At 41.4% G+C, this 17,387-nt stretch overlaps 1 protein-coding gene across 1 annotated transcript in view; it reads right to left on the bottom strand.

The window, feature by feature from the left end:
* Positions 1–17,387, bottom strand: part of LOC129108192 (transcription factor SOX-6-like) — a 110,421-nt gene that overhangs the window by 75,613 nt on the left and 17,421 nt on the right. The window lies entirely within an intron of this gene.

Here is a 17,387-nt window from a genome sequence, read left to right as displayed (position 1 = left end):
TAACATCTCAGTTGATAAGACACCTAATGTAATCAATAATCACAACGAAGGTCTGCTCAGCAATGTTACTTACTGTTCTCTTTGAGCATTTTGGTTAAAAGTTCCCTTTCCTCCTTTGTTGCCTTTGGACATTCTCACAGCCTTTAGCTCAGAGACACATTCAGCAAACAAACTGTTGCTGGTGGACAGCTAGCTAAGTCTCCTTCTAAAACGTGGACAGTAACTTAGAATCCCTTTGTGAGTGGAAGGAAAAACGAAAACCGGGGTCGGAATTTGGCAGGAAAGCGTCGTTCAGATCTGGCCTGGAACCTGGCGACTTGGCAGAAACAATCAGGCATTGTGGAGCGTGGACGGAGAGGGACCTGTGACAGATGAGAGCGGGAGAGAGAGGGCCCCCTCTTAGAAAAACAGTACACAAAGCGCCATTCACAGCCCAGGTCCCTTCTGCCACTTATAGAGCGAGAGAAGGGCTCCGACAAAGGCCTTCAACTCGACCAATTGGGTGTAAAATCTCCAGCCGTCCCAGCTGGATAGAACGGAGGAAGTGGGAAATACCAAAGAGAACGAGGGACAAAAAAAAAGGAGAGGAGAAAAGAAAAAACAAGGGGAGAAGGAAAACTGAGGATTTTCCTTGAAGTTGTTTGTTAGTTGGACAATCCCAACATGAAAATAAGGTGGCAGAAAAGCAAAAAGAAACTGAAGGTTGTAAAAAAAAAAGAACAGTCAACACAAGCTGAATCACCAATATCTTTTTTGTTGCCAAGTTCCTTTCAATTACTTTCTGAGGACAAAGCTATCAACATACTAAAATGATGGTCACACCTATAGAAAATATGATCCAAGCTGTAATAAACATAAATTAACTTTTAAAAGTGATACTCCAGCGATTTTGTTTTGCACTCTCATAACGTTGAGGAACTCACAAGAGGCCGATTTAAAAATAAATTCTGAGCACAAGGTGCCGATAAATCCTGACTTTTAGTCTCTTGAAAAGGTCGAGCTACAAGAAAGGTGGAATCCTACACCTACCCACAATGCAACTTGTTAGCGTCTATCATTAGACCCCCTGCCTCCTAAATGCTCACGCCTTTCAAAACTGAAGAATGATGGCCATCAGTAAAAGTCTGTGTTTGTACCAGGCAGGTCCCAGGTGTGACTGAGGAGCAGGACATTGCTTTAAAAGAACACGTGTGCTTAAGTTACTTTTCCTGGATAAATAAATGAAAAAAAAGAGAATTGGTCTTGTGTGTTAACAGCTCCTAAATCTTGGGTCTGTCTGGACTCTCATTAGATCATCGCGGAGTGCTGCACACAGAGGACACTGTCATAGGTCAGACATGTGGAATGTGAACACACACACACGCTGCCCTGTTTTCTCCCAGAGATTCCCTCGTCCCGGCTCTTTCGCCCGAAATAGAAATGTTCAATGGCAACACCAGTTACCCCCCCAAACCCCAGCCCAGAAAAGCAATTCCAACCGGTTAAACATGGATTTCACTGAAAGAGGCAGCTCTGTATCCAGCAGAGCCAACAAGTAGCTGCGCTGTGCTGTAGTGCTCAACATCGTGGACCTGGTCTCGGTCTTGTACGGGAGTTGACCGCATCTTAACACGGTCTTGACAAAGAACTTCCAGTAGACTCTGGATTTTATTTCAAGACCAGGTCAACTACGAGGATATCACTAAAACTGCCTGTGCATTGTCTGAATCGTTTTTTAAACATTGTTCCTGTGATTGCTCTTAGAAAACAGAGGGAAATTCTCTGAAATGCCTTTTCATTATTTTATCAAAACATCAGTCATGGTTCATTTATGCAAACACACACGCATATATACCTACACACATGTATATATGTGTTTTCGGTGGGTGTTTTTATGGAATCAGGATTCTTTCAGATCAATTTGAACATTGTCTATGGTTTGCATGTTTGCAAGTGTTTGATGCAATGTGGGACTTGCACTGGCCTGGTCCTGGTCTTAACTTAGTCTCAACCCCTCAAAGTCCTTCTCAGTCTCAATACACCTGGTCTTTGTCATGACTTGGTCTCGGTTTGGTCTTGACTACTTTGTTCTTACCGCTTTTGACTGCAGTTCCTCGCTGACCTTTTCATGACTTAAGTGAAACAATGAAGGGAGGTAAGCAGAAGGCGTATGCTGCGATCGGGTTAAAATAGCATCTACGTCAATCATCCATCACAACTGAATTCTCAGGTAAACAGAAGTCATTATGTTACACTTAAGAGTTCTACGTATTGACCTCGTTAGGAACTTTTTAGAACCACAAGGTACTCAGAGGTGACGGACAGAGGCAGCAGTCGGGCCGGGCTTGAGCTGAGGGATTTCATTCTACAACAGTAAGAATATATAGCAGTTGTAAAGTGAAAAAAACATATTATTCTGTTTAGACCTGTCACTGAATTAGCCGTGGACATTCACATTTGGTTTTTTTTATAAAAAAATCTAAACATAATGTAATAAAGTGGTTGATAACAATTTTAATCTGTTTGGTTCACCCCTATCAATCACCATCAGTGACCAGACATAGAACAAGACTCTAGATCAGAAGAAAAAGATATCACTGTACCGCCCACACAGTTTGATTGACACATGATGCCTGGCAGTTGCAGTTGCAGTGCAGACACTCCTCACAGTAGGGACCTTTCTCGATCCGGACCCTCCTCCACTCTCACTCTGACTGTGAAAGGTATAAATACAGCTGCCTGCTTTGGGACGAACTTCCTTCTCTCTGGTGGAAACAGGAACTGTCGTAATGTTTCGTAACCATGGTTTCATATCAAGCGCCAACTATTATACGCAGCACTAATAATAAGCTACATAATTAACAGTGTGGGCAGGGAGGTGGAAGACTCATTCCAATCACTCCACATAAAATAAGCCTAGGTTTATTGCCAAGTAGGTTTTCATATACATGGAATTAGCTTTGGTGTTTTGGTGCAAAAACAAGAAATAGAATAAATAGAAACAACAAAAATATTTTAAAGGCTTTAGAATAGAAAGAATATGCAATATTGAGAGAAACTAAAAAAATCTTTTTTGTAAACATTTTCTCGATTCTTAACTCGAAATATACAACATTTTACAATCAAATGAAGATGTCTATCGTTCTCTAGACTAGAAGTCTATCTGAGTTTTAGCAGTTTGTACAGGTAGTTTTACTGAACTTATATTTGTACAGAGCGCAATCCATGACGAACAAAAAAACTCTGTTGCACACGGCCAGTAAGTCGGCATTGATGTAGACTCTCTGTTGGAGGGGTATGTAGCCCACTTTTACTCCCCGTTAAATGGTTTGGGATGGCATCAAATGGCGAAATTTCTACGAGAATGCACAAACGGAGTGGAAGTGTGTAGTGAGAGGGTGTATGGGGTGGTTCGAGTCAGTGGTACAGCCACATTGCACTAGATCCCATAGAAAGATGGCACCAAAGATGGTGTTTATTAGCTGATTTGTTAATGGCTCATTGATTTCCATGGTAATCAGTTTGGTGATGTTGCCGTCAAACTTGGTATCAAACAATACTTGGGTACAAATAGTTCCAAAAAGTCCTTGAAATTATTTGTTTTTCAAATGAATCTCTTAAAATATAAATTTGCCAAAAACATATTTCCTATCTTTTCCATGGAGGGAAATGTGGGGAGACATTCACTGTATCCAATGTCTGCAGAGTATTTCAATACTCACAAACAGTGCAATTAAAGGATTTTGTCTCTCAACATATGGACACCTGGAGTAAACATGGGGTTTTAACGTCTCCATTAGTCCTGCTGATGGAAAATCTCAATCAAAACCAATGATGGAACACTCAAAGAAATGATGAATGCGTCGTTTGTACAGTGGGCGTAAACACACATCACTATGCCGGGTCTCTGTGTTCAGGGACCCGGACCAAAACCGCAGACCCCAAGAAATCCAGAAGGGCCCTTATTGACCAACACCCTGCCTTGTGCTTGTTATTTTTCCTGGCACGCGAACACACCCCTAGCTAACACAAATACAGTACACATATGCATTTATCTACTTCATGGCAACCATACAGAGTAAACCATTGAAGAAATCATTGAAGACCAAAGTCAACACTCGGTGGCTCAAAAGGACTGTTTGTCTACTAACTCACGCCCAAGGTAGTTAGAAGACCTGGCCAGTGTGAACATTTTGTCTGTTGATCCTTAAAGTAGAGCATATTGTCCAGGTAGCTTTGCCATTATATAAACAGATAAAATATGCCCATAAAACAGCAGACTTCGTTCAGTACTTAGAAATGTACTGTATATATTAAACAAAAACAATTCTAGATAGTTAAAGAAAGATGAAGTTGCTTTTGCCTTTTGAAAGCATTTTGAAGTTATTTAGAGAATTCTACTGAACGGTGGTCTGGACATTTCAGACTCTGTTAGACATTTTGTAATTTTGCTAAACTTCTAAGAAAAATTCAAATCACGGTCAAAAACCACCTGACAACTTTTAGCCTGCTGTTTGCAAAATATACTAAATCAGAATATATCCTTCTTAATATGCACTCTATTCGCTTGAGGCCCAAGTTGTCATGGATTTATGAACAGATATATTTTTATATCCTCTGTATAACAATTAACAGAAATAAAAAAAGTGGAATAACTTCACCCAGAGCTTTCATGTAGGAATGAGAACTAGTAAAAATAGAAGAGGACCAAGAATAGAACCCTGAGGAACGCCACATTTATGTTGATCTGCTAGAGGTGGACACAACAGTACCTGAACCAATCAGAAGCTGTTTCAAAATACTATATAGCTATGATATGAGAAAGGGTATTAAAGCCATCAGAAAGTGATGGCTCGACAGTACAAGAGATCTGTGTTCACTTAATGGTGCAATTTCGACACTACGTATAGATTACTGCTAAACCTTGGCCAGAAACACAAGTGAATTAAAAACTTGGAAATGTTTGAGGATAAGGAACCATTATAGAGTAACAACTGTATTATGTAGTAAAATATTTCATTAATTCCACCAATGATGATCCTGACGCCCAGTCAACATAAATTTGTGTGCATTTACATTCTTCTTTTAAGTCTCCATAACAACACCCACTCTGTTATCACTCCTTCTATCATCTCTCTTTCACTTCACCTCTTTTTACCTCTGATCTTTATCAGCTTAAAGCACAAACAGCCTACAATTGGACAAACACCTGACTTACCGGAGCTAATACTCTGTTTATCGGCAGCACCAAACCACCGCATGTCCTCTCACTTCAAGCCACTATCCTAATTATTACACCGGTTACCTTTGACCTCGAACATAATGCGACTGTGATGCGCAAATAAGCTTGTTACACAAGTTTTAAGCCTTGCTTCAACCTTCCCATACAGATGACAGAAGCTGTAAACAAGGGAAAATCCAATTATCTTAAGAATAGAAATGCCCTTTGTCCAAGGATGAATGACATTAACTGTGTTTGAAATCGTCCATCTGTATACAAAAACATCTTGCCCAATATTTTTTCAAAAAGAAGATGCAACAAGATATTTTTTTCTAAAGCACCGAAAGGAACGCAAATATATTTACAGTGCTTTAAATCAAAGAAATTAAGCAGATTAAGCAATCAAAGCGGGTCCATTTTCCAAAGGGTTAAGTTTCAGAAGTATCATTGACAGTTAAGTCTATTTCAGGGTGACATCAACAGTAGAAAGTCATGATAGAAGCCCGTGGCAATACGACAGCTGCCCTCACACATTTTCTAGAGTAATTGCATTAGCCCTGAGGCTAGCAGCAGAAAAAAAAAGTGAGCTTCAATAAGTCATTACAAGACTCAAAGGTCTCACCGCAGCTAAGAACAATCATCAGACATCCAAGTGTACTGTACTGTTTTTTTAATGTTGTTAATTTACTTCAGTTGTCCATCCGCGGTTCATTTATAATTCAGTTTGTTGAGCTAAGAGGACATGATGGGACTGAGGGACAAAGTCTCTCTAGAATCACAAAAGTGGATATCAATTATGTTGATTGTTAATTAGTTTCAGTTGTTGATTTGACAATAAAAAGCAATGGCATCACAGAACATGCACATATTCTTACTTAGAATAAAAATCACTGCGATCTCAAAGAACAAAATAATAATGACAGTAGCTACACGGATATGGTGGACTGAATTTACGAATACATACCTTATAATTTAGCAAATTCACATGAATGGAACTACATTGGTGAATATATAACTGTATCCTCATAATTGAAAAACAAGCCCGTTTAAAACTTTGATGTAAACAAAAGAAGTACAATCAAACAAGGAGCTCCTGAGAGTAACATCATCTGCAGGGGTGTCCAAACAGGTGGCTTTTAGAGCGCCCAGGAGGCGCGAAAGCCTGCTAATCCCAGATTAGGACTGACAAGTCGTTTCACTGGATGCCCCCATTGTAATCCCAGTTGCCTCTCTATCCTCTGACAATGAGCTTTGTTCCCTATCTCAGAAAGAGCTTTGAGGATTTCCTCAGCTTTGTTAGCTGCATTATTCAGAGGCATGCTACTTCCAGTCGGTCGCAAAACAACATATTTATATTCAATTATTGACCGGCCTGAATGCGTAATGTGTACAGATGGTTCTAACAAGTCATCTTTGCTCATAACACAGGATTTAATTGATACTCTTTCTGGCAGTGTATAACTATGTCACATATACAGACATGTCAAGGGAAAGAGTAGAGCTGTGTAGGAATGCAATTACATTTTTTTAACACATCAGACGTTGTGACACTCGTATCCACAAGTTCTGAGGGTGATTGCAACACCATAAACTGACATTCTTAAATTTAAACAATTATATAAAATAACGTAAAGACTACAGATGAAAATTAGCTGATTAGATTATTCTGGCGTCCTAAAATGATGATTAATGTGCACTGTCCCTGGTAAATGAATTATTAAAATAAATATTTGGTAACACAGGCAGTTGTTTTATGCCTGACTTTCTCTTCCAACTAGCTTTGATAAATGACTAGTGCTGTTTTTAGGCATTTTTTCAAAATATTTTCCCATTTCAGTGTAATTTTGTGATTAAACAACTGAGGCAAGACCTGACAATAAAACAAACATAACTGGTGACTGCAACAAGGAAAACGCAATAAAAAACATAATAAATCAGAACTCGAAAAATTGCAATCCACAGTCTCCAAAACATCAAAGAATAAAAAACTCAAGAAGACCTGATTCTGGTAATGATGAAGTACTGTATACTTTACGTAATTTGAAGCTGCTAAATCCAAAATCAGAGCATTAATATACCAGTAAACAACTATTTGCTTCTGTAAGGATATACTTTATAAAGTAATGGCAACCCGAGCAGCAGATAAAGTCACCTTCCCTCGTTGTGTGTGTTGTAATCAGAGCTTCTCTGTGCTTTGTTTACATGTAAGTCCGGCCTCCAATGCATGTTAGTGCACGTGAGTCCAGTTTGTGAGCCTAACTGGCTAGCTGATCGCCGCTGCTCTGCACTGCGATCGTACAGCGGGTTACCGCTAAAAACGCCGTCCTGTTGTTCGCAATGTTCATGCTGTAAACACTGTTAGCTGCTAGCCACAAGCTCAGCCTTCGCCATGCTGAGAACCATGTGGAGGCAATCCCTAAATCATAGATAAATGCCCTGAAATTCTAATTTTGCAGCTTTAAGTTTCATTTCTTACTGAATTTCCTCTCATCAACTCTTGACGACAAAGTCTAATAAATCCCCAAGATTGTAAAACAGGAAATTGAGTTGCACAATATATCTTTTTAATCTACATAACAAGATGAGATCGCAGTGTAAAGAAGGTAGAGGAGAAGTGAGGGAAGTAATGCTGAACCAGCAGTGGAGCACCATGAAAACTTCTTCTCCTCTCCAGGAGCAGTTGTCTGGTTTGGCGGTTGGAGGCATGTCAATGTCCCCCGGCATTTCGAGCTGTCACAATCCAGACTAATCCTTTCCTTTCCAATCCCGTGTCCCCTGGTGTGGCTGCAGCCACTTGTTACAGAGTGTGTGTTTAGCTGTACACAGCCCCTTTCCCAAAAAATGAAAATAAAAAAACACCCACTAACATCTGGCTTTTGTCTTAAGTGGGAAAGGTAGCATTTGGCATTCATTCCCGGGACAAATGACTCTGAAGTTTTCACAGGTATTTATCGGCTCCAGCGCTGATCGGCAGTGATGGAAACATGGACGCACAGGTGGACTATGAGCTATGTGACGTGTGTACAAGTGAATATATAATAAATAAAATCAAAAGGGACTTGGACAATTATCATAATTCATTAACGTACAAGACTTTTAAACCTCACATGAATCCCACCAGACTCCAGTCAGATAACAGTAATTTGACCTTGCTAATAATTTAAACGCACCTAATTCAACTCATTAAAACCATCTTTATTAGTCTTTCCACTATTCCAACAATCAGCAACTCCGATTTGAGTGTCTGACAAGGAAACTGAATAAGTAGCAGATTAAAAAAAAGAAAAACAAAAGTAACCATCCCTACATTTTAACTGTTTACTGACCCTGGTTCCATTGAAAGTGGCTCACGAGGGTAAAAAAACCCCAGAAAGGCCAGTGCCACGGCATATTCACAATTGGAAAGGACTCTTTTGACTATTTTTAGCGGATTTCCGATGAAAGAAAAGGGAAAAAAAGCTGCATATAAGCCCTAATTCTGGTGGGAACAGGGTCTATGTGTACTATGGGAAACAGGCTACATGATTTGAAACAGTCATGGGTGATAGATACATCTGATACCATGGACCAGTGGCCGACATACATAGACACATGTAGGGTAGAAATGTTGAAGAGGCAGTTCCATGGTCTGTTCATGTTAGCTGAGAAAAAAACCGGCGAGGAAAACCAATAAGTCACGCTCTGGAATATGAACACAAGCAAGATGTAAAAACACATGCACACAGTCACATTCTTGAGAGTAGAGAAGGTGTGAGTGTGTGCCGCGAGGTCAGAGCTACTACACAAGGTATCCATTGTCCTTTACCAACCCACAGCGAATATATACATTGTTCACGGTGCACAAGGCCTCACTTCAAACCATGCAGGGTATTAACCTAGCCAATCACCAGCGGGCCGTTATTCACATGGACTTAAGCCGGGCAGATATATAAGACTCAGGTGGGATTGTTCAGCAACATGTGTGACGTCAAGCGTGCAGAGTCTGCTATTTCTTTTATGCATCAGGAATCAATAATATGTTGCTGCTTAGTTTCATCAATTACAATAACACAGTGGCATTAAGAACAGTAGTGATTCTATTGTACAGATGGTTCATTTAAGCTTTTACATTTGTTGTTCTGAGGGACTGAGGTCTTTTATGAAAGTAATTATCTGGCTCAGAAGCAATATGCCGCATGTTTTCAGTTAGTCTGGAATAAATAGGAGGAGAATTGTTAAGAGAAACTGAAACATCAACGACAACCAAAGTCACGTACGTCAGACCACTGCTTCGACCAAAATCACCACAAAGTATAAATGACAAATTTGAAAAAAAAGAACCTGGGAGGGTAGATTACTACTTCAAAATTACAGTGGGGAACTATATATATTTTGTTATTCGCTGAAACTGTCACAATATCCTGACAGTAGTACATGAGACAGATAATCCGTGCCAAAAATGATGTATACCTACATCAACTTCAACATGGCTGCCGGGTCACAAACCTTCCTTCTTTACAGCCAAACAGTAACCAAAATATACATTAACATTTGAGATGAAAAAAAGGCAAAGCAGAAACATGATCCTGATTGATATTTGATCAGAGCTGCCTCGGCTCTGATTGGTTGTTTTTCTTTTGCCGTGGTGGAATCTCAATTTTTCAATGAGGAGCACAAAGAGGAAGCTGATTGTTTTCTAACAGACGGACAGTTTGTCTCAAGCACTACAGTCAGGACATAGTGACAGTTTGATCAAATAAGACAAAAAGTTATTTTCAAAAAATGTACCATCTGTGGCTTTAAGTAAATGTAAAAATATCCTCTCTCCCTCTCTCTCTCTGTCTCTGTTCTTGATTGAACTGTGACTGTAACGATTCCTCGACCAGCTGTTCTGATTTTTATCGCAGTAGGTATCATATCTTAACAAACCTCTCGTGAGACTCACGCAAGAATTTCACAGTTGCTTGAAGGGAGCAGCGTTTTTTAAAAAAGCCTCTTTTTTTTTTCTATGTGCTCCGCTGGACGATCAACTCTCGTCTCCTGACTGCTCTCTCTCTCTCTCTCTCTACCTCTCTCTCTCTCTCTTTTCAGCCATTTGTCTCTCCATCGCAGCACTGGGCTGTAAATCACAATTAGGGGGTTCATTAGATATGGTTGATTTATTAAGACCCAGGGCTTGTCTCTGGGCTCTACAGCCATATATTAGCTGACTACAAGATCTCATACATAGTTATGAGACATGCTGTTTACTGTATGGCTGATAGGGTCATATGCCAATAGACATTAATTATTGAGCAAGACTCCGTAGGTTAAATTGATAGCATCCAGATGATAAATCATTTGCATTTGTATATTTCCGCCTCAGCGATGCCTGTACGCAGCACTTTTGACTGCTTATGCAAACGAGCATCTTTTAAGAACGACAAATTGGCAGCCGCATCAAAAATCTGTCTCTATTATCAGCAAGTGATCCAGGATTTGAAAGGGAGCCAAGCATTTTGGAGCCTCATCCAAAGGCTTTAACAAACATACTCCGGAGCTGCTTGCCCTCTTGAACACACACACATACACACACACACACACACACACACACACACACACACACACACACACACACACACACATAAATCTGGCTTGCGTTCACATCACAGTAACTCCAGTCTTAAGTGTCCCTGGCTCACATAATACAGCATTGTTTCCCCCTGTAAATCAAAGCGCATTTATCGCGCTGCATATCAGCTATTGTCAACAGTCGCCTGTAAACACAGGACCCAGATAAGGTGGCGTACACGCTCTTTCGTGCGAGTGCGCTATGAAATATTGTGTGCCAATACGCCATTTTCCTGACCTGCCATTCCTGTTCTGCCTAAGCTGAAATGATTGAGTTCAACAAAGTACACTAACACCAGAAACGCAAAGCAAAAACATCGAGAAACCGCAATCAACAGCTTTTGTTTTCTGAAAAAAAACGGGCCTTTTACAAACTGGGCCTGCATCCAAAACCATTTGTTTCTTTGTCTCCAACATACCAGCATGCCTGCTCATCCTCTGGCACCTCAAGGAGCTGGATCATTGAACCTTGAGGCGAACTATAGAAATAGTTTTGGATTAGTTACAGCTTGAACAGGTGAGCTCCAACTTGTTCAGGCCCTACTTATTTATAGTGAGTGTGAAATCTCATTGTTAAGAACGAGAAGGAGAGAGAGAGAGAGAGAGAGAGAGAGAGAGAGAGAGAGAGAGAGAGAGAGAGAGAGTCTTGTCTCAGTCAAAATCCTTCCTGTTCTTAATCTAGACACTGATCTGGTCAGAGAAGAGGTCAATTAGACCAAGTCTAGTGACATATACGTGCTTGTAGAGTGACATAAAGATAAGCATATTATGTCAAACAGCTTTTAAAGAAATAAAAAATGTTGCCTTCTTTTCGAGTTAATACTATGATTTCATAAACGATTTATTAGCCTTTTGGTCATAGGACGTTCTTAATTTACAGAGACGGGTGAACCCTGTGAATCAAAAATAATAAAAAATAAAATCACCAGTATTTTTTAAGTTACAGTGTTTACGTATATTCTCAAATATTGGGATAATCATTTGGTTTATAATTTGTGAAAAAAGGTCTGCCCCATCTTCCAAAAGCCCAAGCTGACGTCTTTAAATGGCTTGTTTTGTCCACATTCACATTTGAAAATCTGGACATTTATTTTTGAGCACTTTTTTTTCACGCCTTCAACAATATTCCACTTTCAAAATAGTTGCCTTTAAATTTGAGGTCGATCAACTAATGATTTCAGCTCTAATTCCTATGCAAACTCAATACAATGCAACCAAAGTCTCAGGCACAAAAACGCATAAAGCAGTTAACAGTAAGTGTAATTAAAGTCTTCAAGCACAGGCATGTCTCTCTCTCTCTCACACACACACACACACACACACACACACACACACACACACACACACACACACACACACACACACACACACACACACACACACACACACACACACGCACACTTTCCTCTGGCTGGTACATGACTAATTGACAGTGACAGAGAACAAAGGAGAAGATTAGGGGATTGAGTGTGTGACAAACAGCCACAGGTCAGAAGGCGGTTTAGTCTAACTGTGATTATGGACGGGCAGGTGTCACTGGAGGCCGCAGCCCAAGCCGATACCTCTGAACCCGCTGGGCTGCCCGTTAGCACGCTGAAATGCCTCGCCGCCGGCGTCATCCAAAGACTAATTCAGGTGCATTTTCTGAGCCAACCTGATCTCATGGGAAATCAAATTCACTTTTTAATGACTTCCTGCGTGTCATGATGTTATATTTTAGGCTTTTTGTCGTGTTATTTTACGCCACGTTGTTACTGTTAAACGGACGCGTTTAGTTAAGTTTAGGAGAAACATCACGGTAGGGGTTGAAATAAATAGAAGTATTTTAACATTAGTATTGAAATCAAGTCACAAACATCAGTACTTTTGGGACATGCACTCTGTTTGACATGTCTACCCACCATTAGCTCCCTTTTTCACATTTTTATTCAATCTCATTTGCTCTGATGTATGCATATTCGACATATGCATTTACATCGCAGGATTACTTGGCAAGAAAAGCAAGAATGTCATTGTAATGACTTGTCTTGTCATTCATACACCATTTGGTGAAACCGCCTGGTTGTGCAGGCAAAAGGAGAAGTGATGGAGCACTGTGGAGGGGTTTCAGTGCAGTTGTTGCTTCATGCCTTCTTGTTTATTAAGAGAAAATTGCCATTGAACTTAAATTCATGGAAAGAATTCACATTTCTAAGCCTTCCCTAATAGAAGATCAGTGTCTTAACAAAGCAAAAAGGGAATTCATGCTATGAATTACTGCTCAATTGTCCACTTGTTATCTTGTGAGCTTTGAGAAACGTTGTGTCATTAGTTTCAGTTGTCCGGCCTCTTTATCAGCGCAGCCCTCTAATTGCCCGACGGCTCGGTTGATTCTGAAGCTAACCAGGAGCGATGTCATCCCTCCGCTCTCCCCACAATGGGCCTCATTGGATTAAGTTCGAGCAGGCTTTGTTAAAAGCTGGTGCAAATCTAATCAAGGCAGAGACCTCAATTATGCTCGCGTGTACTTAAACGATCAGATCGCTAAAAAAAAGGAGGCGGGGGTTAGCCAGTTTAGGAATGCAATCAGCAGCCATTAAGGCCAGTTCATTTTGGCTGATGGCAGCTTTAAAATGAGATGCAGGATTTTTACTGTAATGAGAATGCTGTAATTATGAGGATGCGATGTTGTTGTTTGGTGTAGAGCTGAGTTCAGGGTCGGGAAGTTAGCGCTCACAGAAGGGGAAGCTGCCACGAGTCTTTCAGGAACAGGTGTTAGCGGTGCAGCAGTAACAATGTTGCAGAGAGGTGGTGCTTTGTGTTGCGACCTTCCTTCTTTCTACCTACACGAGCTATTTAAAAAACCCTCAGTTTTTTTAATGAAGTGTTGAAAGAAGCCAGACAGCTGAAAATTACCATTTTCTTTCTAGCTATGGCTTGTTGAAGAATGTAAAAAAGGGTGTTAGGTGAGAACCATGTGCTGCATCACCATGATCTAAGGACCAGGTGGTGTCCCCTGGTGCCCTGAGAACAACAGCTGAGATTGACCCTGACCTCTGACCTCCACAACCCATGACAGTTAAAACAGGAAGCAATTATCCCGAATGTCAGCGAGTCTGGTGGCATTCCTAAACAGGAGGCCAGAAGTCCGAGACAGTTGTCAGCGGAGAGATGAGAAGAAAAGACGTGAGTGCACACAAGTGGAGAGAGAGAGACTGTCCGTTTCTGTGAACACATGCAGATAAATTAATTGCCAAATGTGAAAGCTGAGCGGAAACTGGTCTTAGAATCATATAACTCCTTTTAGAAAATGTAGAGTATCTTCATCTCACAACAGTTTGTGACAAGATCTAAAGATCAAAAAGCGTTTTGGGCGTGGAGAAAGGTAAAAAAAAACACTCAGACTGACTCGCCATCATTTAACGTAGAAAAATGATTCGTACATGTATCAGTATGGTTGTCAAAATTATTGAAATCAATGTGATGTCTGGCATTCAGAAAGACTTAGACGCTAATAAAAGTGCGTCAAAAATTACAGCTTTGCAAAAGATGGTCTTGTGGTCTTGTTTATAGTCAAATTAACACTTTCTTTACTGGAAAAGAATTGAAACAGAACTGATCACTATCAGAGTCAAGTTTCACCGTAAGTAACTATTCAAGAAGCACATTTGCTCTCGCTTCACCTCACATTTGTCCGCTCTATCACACTCACATCAAGTCAAGTAGATGTTTGTGAGCAACTTTACTTTAACAGCACGTTTGAGGGCAACTGTAATGTTTTTGGAAGTTTGACTATCAAATCCCGGCAATTGACTAATCACCGAGAGCGACTCGAACAGTGGTTTCCCCCTCCACCACAGCGCACATTTCCCACTCGAATTAACATAATTCCCTAAAAGGATATAATCACTTCTAATTAAAATGGTTGACAGTTGGAAAACAACGTCACCTTGGGGAAATCTTAACATAAAGGAATGATGATTTCTCCACCCTCAGCTGTTGACTCATCAAAGCGCCTGCAGATGCGTCAGTGGAGAAGACCAGCAGGCACCAGTTGATAACCAGTCACCTCCGAGTAGGTGCGGATCTGTGCAGCGGCCTCCATGTGGAGCAGGGTGTCTGCTGAAGAGGAGCATGCGTCCCCATAAAGTACCTTTTCCCCCCCGGATAAATGAAAAAGGTTCAAATATAGATCCGGAGGCCGCTCTCCTCCTTCACCTCCTCCCTCCTCTCTCACTCTGCCTCCTCATCTAGCCTGTGCATTACCTCATCAGAGGAGGATCTGCCTAAAGCCGCAGCGGTCGCACAACAGACAAAAGCGCTCATCTCCAGGAAGCCGCTGCCGCTGCCTGTGGTTTTGGAGAGAGGAGAAGAGAGGGGAAAAAGTGACTCAACCCCACGGCTCCTTTCTTCTCCCTGCCGACTTAGGGATAAACGGAGGGATAAAGCAAAGGGGGAGATAATATTTAGAGCAGGCCCCATTTCAAGGGCAATAGAAGAGAGAAAGTGGGGTATGAGCTTGGGTGGTTTGGGAAGTAGCCACGAGGGTTGGTCTATACTGTTTCTGGCAGAGCGCCTCGCACCGTGGATTTATGTGTAAGTGGGGAGGAACCGCTGCTGGCCCGGCCCTGCCTCAAAGCCCCGGCCCGCCGCAGCTCCACGAGCCTCTTTTTAAAAGCGAACCAGATGGGGACCTCAGACGGGATGTTGATGAGGCATGAGTGTGCAAAACACAAACACGCATGCGAGCGCAAACACAAATAAATTGGTACAGACAACGCCTGGAAAACAACTAAATGCATAACACACAAAAACATATGTACATGTCGCACATGTGCTGGCGAGCGGGCGCACATGAAAGGACGTGCAGAGCTGAAGCGCGGCGGATAGATCGCTGGAGTTCAGCTCTCTTTTTCCCACCGTTCCTCACCTTAAACTCGCAAGACATTCTGTCCACTCCAGACCTAAGTGGACATTTCATATGTGTGGACAAATCAGATCAATTAAGCAAATGTCCGAGCTCAAGAGGACATAATAGCTCTCTGTTAACATAAGGTTAAGTGCTGAGAAACTGCACTAAATTCTGTTAGGCGGCGCCCATTAGCAGCGGTGATTCGTCTTACGCTGCAACGCACTGAAGTTCACATACAAAGCTGAAGTAAAGACGCAGAGACGGACATTGTTTTTGGGGGAAGCCAAACAGGTAACCTCAGTGACTTCATTAGCTCATTAGCTCGTTAGCTTACCACAAATAAGCCCAACGGGCTGCTCGCTGTCTGGTAACTTTTCTAACTCTTCGCAAATGACTGCCATTACAGCGACCATGCGTAACAACAAAGGTCCGCATATAGGCCTGTCATGATGCACATGGAGCGGCTGAAATCTTTTCTCAGACTCTTTCTCACCGCTACTTATAGACTATAACTTGATGTTCAGCATTCCTACATCTATAAACGCTGTGCCGCGTGGAGTAGCACACACTGGGGGCGCTAAATGATCCGTGAGCTTATTTCCCTTATCAGGCACTAAACTGATTTTGAATGCACAAATAAAAAATCTGGATGTAGTTTTTCACGCTCTGATGATTAACACGGTGTGACCAATACGAACCTGTTTCAAGACAGATTTGGCTATGGACAGATGTCCAGTGATGTCAGATCATCTGAAGCATTAGTCAAAGACACGCCCCCAGCTCCTCTGATGAAAGCCATTAGATGCAGCGTGTACAGTACGGCCTTGGCTTAGCAAATCATCCAACACACGGCACCCACTTTCTTCCAAAAGTCTTGTAAAACAAAGATACCATGAATTGTTCCTGTCACGACATGATCGGCACCCTATAAAGACTGTAATGTTGTTAGGAGGGTCCACTTGTCATCTCACCGCCATGTAATTAGATCTGAAGAGCAACTGCATTTTAAAAGACACAATAATGTGATTTCAAGTTTCCAGATGAACTGATGAAGTTAAGGGAATTTAGATCGAATTAAAAGTGCTCTAATTGTTCTGGTTTTACCCAGATAATGACACAATTCCCTTCTTCAAACGCTGGGCAATTAGCCAGAGGAAATGAATGGATCAGACCTGTATTGTTTACCGTGATGTTTGGATTATTTTATTGCTGTTCAGTCGTAAAATCATCTTCCAAAGAATAGAAAAGTATCTCTCAGCAGACGTTAAGCCGTGTTAGTTGCTCTCCATCAGTGTTTTTTTTACTTATGAGCCCTCAAAATGAAACTTTGTCTATTTGTAAGATCTTGTCACAGGTCAGCATAACCCCTTAATAGGGTCTCGACCCCCCTGGGTGGGAACCATAACTCCAGATTGTGATACAACACGATTTACACGAGCCATAAATCAAGCCTTTGAAACCGAACTCCTCCACCAACCAGCGGGACGCAGATTATCACCCACAACAGAACACTGAGGCTTGTCTGTCCACTGTGCGAGCGAGTTGCCAGTGAGGCCACTTGTTGACCCAGCAGTGACACAGCTCAAAGGCCACAAGAGAGGGCCTTAATAAGTATTCTTAAACAGGGGGATTAGCCAGATGGTCAGATCACTCTTTTCTCCAACCTCTCCCATCTGTACATTTCATATGTCTCCCGACTCTGCTGAA

The sequence above is a fragment of the Anoplopoma fimbria genome, chromosome 19 (assembly GCF_027596085.1).
Source record: "Anoplopoma fimbria isolate UVic2021 breed Golden Eagle Sablefish chromosome 19, Afim_UVic_2022, whole genome shotgun sequence".
Classification (NCBI taxonomy): Eukaryota; Metazoa; Chordata; class Actinopteri; order Perciformes; family Anoplopomatidae; genus Anoplopoma; species Anoplopoma fimbria.
This window is presented reverse-complemented; position numbering and strand designations above follow the sequence as displayed.